Genomic DNA, 6,411 nt, shown 5'->3' on the forward strand with positions numbered 1-6,411 from the left:
TAAAAGCGATATCTGTGGGCCCCTCGATGATTTAATGATGATACATGTGAGTGCTTGGCCAAGCCAGGACTGATTTGATCTGTTCAATCAGTCAGTCGTCATGAATCAGAAATTGGGAAACTACAAATGGACAGAGAGAATGATTTTAATCCATGTCTCAGTCCATATGATATCTAGAATGGAGGAATATATGATCCCTTATCTAATGGACAAGTCATTGACAAAGTTCAGAGTTCATCGACAAGGTCAGAGTTCGACAACGGCTTTTGAGAGCTACGATTGCCAGTTAGGTTTTGAATTCATACTCAATAATAGTTTTAGACTTATCCAAGTGGGAGACTGTTGGATTAGTGTCTAAGTCCATAACTATAATTGGTATGTACTTGACCCGACTCGGCATGGTCCATTTGGGTTGCATGGCGTCGAAACATTTGGATAGACCGTTTGTGAGAATAGGACATTTGTGACATATTAATATATTATAAGTTCTAATATATTAATATGAAATCATGTTATTTAATTAGTATTGATCAAGAAATAATTTGGACTTAATTTAATGATCAAAAGAGACTAATTAAATATATGGGGATTGATTGTGTAAATCATTAATTCTTATATATGTGGGCTTATGATCCAAGATTCCTTATGTTGGGTTTAACCCATGTGGTGACCCATGGATACTCCATGGAGGTTAAAACCCATGGAGCATAAGGAATGGGTAAAGTCACGAGTTACATGGTGTAACCCTAATAGCCACACTATATAAAGACCCCTTTAGCTCAAGAAATTGGCACTAGTGACACATATATGAGGGCTAGCCAATTTGAGCATGAAGTATCTTCTTCTCATGGTTATTCCAAGTGTTGATGATGTTGTGTGAACCATTTGAGGTGTCACACTTGGGGCACTAGGCTGTCAAGCATCATGGAGTCAAGCTACATCAACAAGGTATATATTCTATCTATTTTATTACCCAAGTATCAAAAGATTGTATGCTAGATAGGGTAATACCTTGGAATATTCATATTTGCATGTATAATAGAGAAAACATAGATCCAAGGTATTTAGGGTTGCGTGTACACTTAGGAGTGTTAGAATGCTCAAAACCCAACACATACTACCTTCCATACCTATTTGTACCTATCCCAAGATTTGACTTAAAATTCCTAAGTTACTATACATGACCACTATCATACTCTCTATTTTTGGAAATTATAGAGGTAATCTTACAAGTTGGCAAGTTTCCTCTATCCCACATTGGTGGGGGAAGAAACTTTTAGTGGGTTTATATACCATTTTTCTTGATAGGCCTTCAAAGGCTTTCGTGGATCAAAGGAATAGCAAGCTCGCGCGCGCCTAGCCTAGCCTAGCACTAGCCGACACTGCGAGTGTGCGAAATGGCGCGATTTAGTCGCACTTTGGCACTTCACACGACGCATTGGTCACTGGGAGCTGAGGAGCTTTTATTTTTGACGAGTTCAAGTCAAGTCGGTTTGACCGATCCGGTGAAATGGTTGACCGTCGTTGACTTCATGGGGGTCAAGTCAGAATATTCTGGAAGGCCCAGAAAATGGATTGCTTGGAGAGCAAGTCATTTCCTTTGGATTTCTAGGGGGGATGACCCATGAGGGCCCCTTTATTGCCTTACAGGGTTTCGACAGCTATAAATTCAGCCCTCTGGGAGCCATATTCAACCAACAAAAATTGAAAGCTATCTTGTTCTCTCTACGATTTCTTCCCGGTTTCTTAGTATTCACTTTTGAGAGAACAAAATAGATCTGATGTGTAGGGACAAGGTTTGAGAATTCAAACCTTGAGTGAATGCTTAAGATCAATGTCTGCTTGCTAATATATGTTCAAGTCTAGCCTGGAAAGACCAGTCAAGTCTTAGATAATATTTTCAACAAATGATCAAGTCATTAAATGAAGAATAACAATAAATGATCAAAGTAAAGCTAATAAATGAAGAACAAGAAGAATTTTTGAAAGAAGTTTGAAATAACTTAGTAAATGCCAAAAGTTTTGTGAAAGATCCTCATTTGACTTTGCATTGAAAGCTCCTATAAATAGGAGAGAATGTTACATCGAATTAACTAGACAACTTTCCTAGGACCGGACAATAGACATGTTTCTGACATTCTGATTGTCAAATACTACAAAATACTAGGTCCTATGACACGTTACATCAATACAAAGACAAAATTCATAAATGTATAAAGACAAAATATTCTGACTCCGGATCAGTATCCATTCCGGACTTGAATGATATTCCAGAATCCTTTATCTCCTGTCTTCTCCTCATCCAGTCCGGACAGATTCCGGATTGCCTCTCCTCTCCGGAACATACACACTTCAAAATGAGTACTTAGGTTTGCTAGAGGTTCACTTTTAGGTTTCAACAATCTGCCCCTAAGTGAGCTTAGCAATCCAGCAAGCTAGGTTGTTTCTTCCTTGATGAAGGTGTAGGCTCTGAACAACCATTCTCAGACCCCAATGTACCATGCCAATTGACTTACAAACTTTTCCTTGACCTGTTCCAAAGCATCAAACATCGAGGTCCGGTATATGAACTTCTTCAGAGCTTTGGTTGGAACTAGATGTTTGTCAAGGACTCGGAAACAGTCCTTCTTGTTTGTTTTCCTTGTTGTGTAGACAAACCCTAGAACTGGTTCTTCAATAGGACCGTTTGCAAGAATTTCAGCTTCCGAAAGAACAAAGTCGATTTTGGCAACAAATTGCTCAGTTCCGTATAGGTGTGCAAGCTCATAATCGCATCGGCAAAATTCCGCAACATAGTCTTTCAGGAATCCCAGAGTGGCATGGTAAGCTCCCTTACTGATGTCATCCTTTTGATTTTCTCTGAATTAGGAAGCTAAAGTGAGGATGTCATTGGGATTCATGGAGGGAAAGTCAGCATCAGAAACAGTCTGGGGTGTTGGCTTCTTTCAGAGGACGTGAAAACGAAAGAGTGGACAGTTGAGATCAAATTTCATCAAAATCTTTCTTCTGAAACCATCGACTTTTGTAATTCTCTTCCTCGTCCACACTTCCCTGAGAGGTTGTGCATGCTTGGAGTAGAATGTTTTCAGTCTTTCTTGCTCAGTCCGGATAATGACTTCCAGATTGTCTGATGGGTGAAGAGGAGCAAATTTGGTGTAGAGCTTGTTGAAGGGAGAGAGAGAGGAAGATACAGTTGTTCAGAATCATTGGTGGGAACATCGTAATATATGACAGGAACTATATCATGATCACGAAGGATGCCTTCATGGCAAAGAGGAGATATCCCACACAATGGGTCAGGATTATCCTTTAGAGCTTGGATCAAAATGCTATCCTCTAATGCCTTGTTGATTTGTTCCTGAGACCATCCATGAATTTGCTATGAAGGAGGTCCGAAATGAAGGGCTTGTTGCTCCGTAGTCATGGGCTTCTTCCCTTTGCTTTTGGTAAGAGCAGATATGACAAACTTCATGTTTTCATCAACATGAAATTCCAGAGTGGGATTTGGAAGAGGTTCTTACGGAATTTCATCAGGGATCCGGAGAGGAGAGCCCTGGTTGATTGGAGCAATCTTTGGTTCCGGAATGGGGTGTTGCACGGAGGGAGTGGCTCGGAAAGCTTGAGATGTTAACAGAGATTTTGCTTTAGCCATTTGAATGCCCACCTGGAGAGCTTTAGGAAGAGAGGATGGCCAGGAAGCAGCAGACCGGATTTTCCTTTGTTCTTCTTTCATTTCCTTCGGAAGAGTCAACTTTGGAGCTTGAAGGCCAAGAACAGCCTGTGTTAAAAATTATTTATCACTATCTTCCTCAGTGCATTTAGAAGGGGAGGAAATGATCTTTACGTCTTCTTCATCAAAGTTAATTTCATTCCAGAGTGTGAACTCCGATGCAGGCTTCCAGATTTGACTGAGACTTTCTCCCCCTCTTGCATCGGTGATCCTCCGGACCGGTGCAAGCATTAGTGATTCGCTCAGGCCTTTAAAATTTTCAAACCCCTTTTGTAGTCCGGTGTTGAGTTGTTTGGTGAGGGCATCATAGGCTTTGGAAGTAGGAGCTTGTGCTGCAAGATGATCAAAAAGATGGTCGAGAATAGCTAACATCTCATCAAACTTTCGATTCGGAACATCAACACGGTTCCATGTGGATCGAAGTAGTTTGATGAGGACTTGTTGAATTTGCTTCTCTAACCTCTGAATTTGCTTTTCATAACGAACATGTGTCTGCTTGATAAGATCATTAGTAGCAGACACCAAGTCATCATAGAATTTTAACATGGAGGTGATGGTGTCAAGATAATAATCCACCGAGGCATCATATTTGGCTTCGACTTCATCAAGAGAATGCTTGAGCCGGATTGAGATTAACTGATCTAGTTGAGCTTCTCTGTCTGCAACTGAAGGTCCGGACTGTTGTGAGAGAGACTGAAGGATGGCATCAAGTTTAGTATCTAGTCCGGAAACCTTTTCATCCATTTTAGTGTTGAGCTCGGTTATAGAGGTTTCTATTGAGGAAACCTTCTTCATGGTATCCGACACATTGTTTGCATCTTAAGGAGAGCAAAGGGATCGATGTAGTTACCAGCGGAAGATCCGGTGTCGGAATTGGAGTGAGGAGATTTTGCTTGATGAGAAGATGGATCAATGGATGGACCAGGCTTTGTTGCAATATCATCTTTCGGGATTTTAAGGTTGGAGTTTGAACTGCAATCCGGAGTGGTTGAGGAAGAGGATCTGAAGTCATAGGCAGACTTGGATACGGATGCCTTTGATTGAAAACGAACTGAAGTCATGAAGTTTGTGTCCGGAATGGTTTTTGCTTCATCATCCAGCATGACTTCTTCGGATATCTCTTCATCCGGATTAGCTTGGAAGATGGCTTGATGAGTGGTAACAGGTGGTAGTTCAGCAGTAAGTTCGTTGTCTGTATCGGTGTTAGTGGGAGGAACATAAGGCATGTTGCTTTCGATGGCCCTGTTCCTCATGGATATAAGAGTGGACTCCACTTGAGCTCTGGTGAGATCCGGATGCCTAGATACGGCCCTGTTAACAAAATCTTCCCATTTAGGATCATTAGCTCCTGGTCGTCCTGTACTCCTTCCGGATGTCAGACCAGTTGAGGCATCAGAAGTCGGAGGGACAACTCCAACTTCTGAATACTTGGGGTCCGGAATAGGGGTTCCGGAGTGTGTGCGTGTAGAAGAAATAATGGGATCATCAAAAGAGACTCGTGGGTTTGTTCCAGGGGGCAAGGAACTTTTGTCAACACCGACATCACCTTTTTGGGAAGGAGAGGGTGGATTATGAGCTGACTTTGGCTTTCTTTTTAGTTTTTGGTTTAGTGGGAGAAGTCTTCCGTTTGGCAGACTTTTTCACTTTGGCTCCGGACTTGGAAGGATTGGCCTCTTCCGAAATAGGTTCAATAGAGACCGGGGCAGGCTGTGTTAGGTCGAACACAACCGAAGTCTCCATGTGAAATTTTAAATGTGTGGAATCGGAAGGAATACGAGCCAACATGTGGTACGAAAGTTGTCTGACCGGACCAAAGGAAGATTGGTCCGGAATGCGATAAGACTTAACAACTTTGAAAGTGACACATACCTCCGGGGGAATGGTGGTAACTGGAAGAGGTTCATGAAGATCTTTGAAGACTTGTTGGAGTGTCAGTGCCCAGAACCTAGGGCTCGAAATTCCGTTCTCCTTTCTTTTGCTGGCAAATTTGCATAAATCTTTTCATAAAACTTCCGGAAGATCCACCACGTTATCGCGTCCGGAGTAGATGCTGTAGACGATGTTGATCCAGTCTTTGCTAAGCGTATCTGTTCCTCCATGATTTCCGGACAGTCCTCTGATGATAAAGTGCATTAGCACAGTCCAGAGTCCAGAGACTGCAAATTTCTTGAAGTCTTTTACCTTGTAATCTTGATAATACCCAATGTAGGTCAAAAATGTCTGAAACTCTTCACTCGTTGGTTCTTGGACCTTGAAACCCATTTGGTTTGCTTTCACACCGATCGCCTTAAGGAAGGTCGATTTGTAGATCAGAAATGTCCTGTCACCGATAATTGTGGTCTCTAGTGTACCATCTTCAAGTCTGATACTTGTGAAGGCACGATGAAGATGATGAAGTGGTAGTGGAGATTCAGGGGTTTTAGTAAGAGGAATGGAGATAGGGTGATTGACGATGAACTCTATCATTACCCTAATGGATTCATTGTAATCCATGGGATTTAGGGAAAACAGTTGAGTGGTGTCCCTTAGAAACGGTTCTGGGGCGGCAGATGATGAAGAACCCTTGGAACCTTTGGTGGATTTCTTTTTTGCGATGAATTTCTTCGGGGTTGAGGCAGTTTGAGTGGATTTTTGTGGAGACGCCATTATTGCAGGAGATGAAAGCTTGAAGAACACGATGA

This window comes from Lactuca virosa, chromosome 9 (assembly GCF_052849685.1).
Source record: "Lactuca virosa cultivar CGN04683 chromosome 9, Lactuca_virosa_CGN04683_v6, whole genome shotgun sequence".
Taxonomy (NCBI): domain Eukaryota; kingdom Viridiplantae; phylum Streptophyta; class Magnoliopsida; order Asterales; family Asteraceae; genus Lactuca; species Lactuca virosa.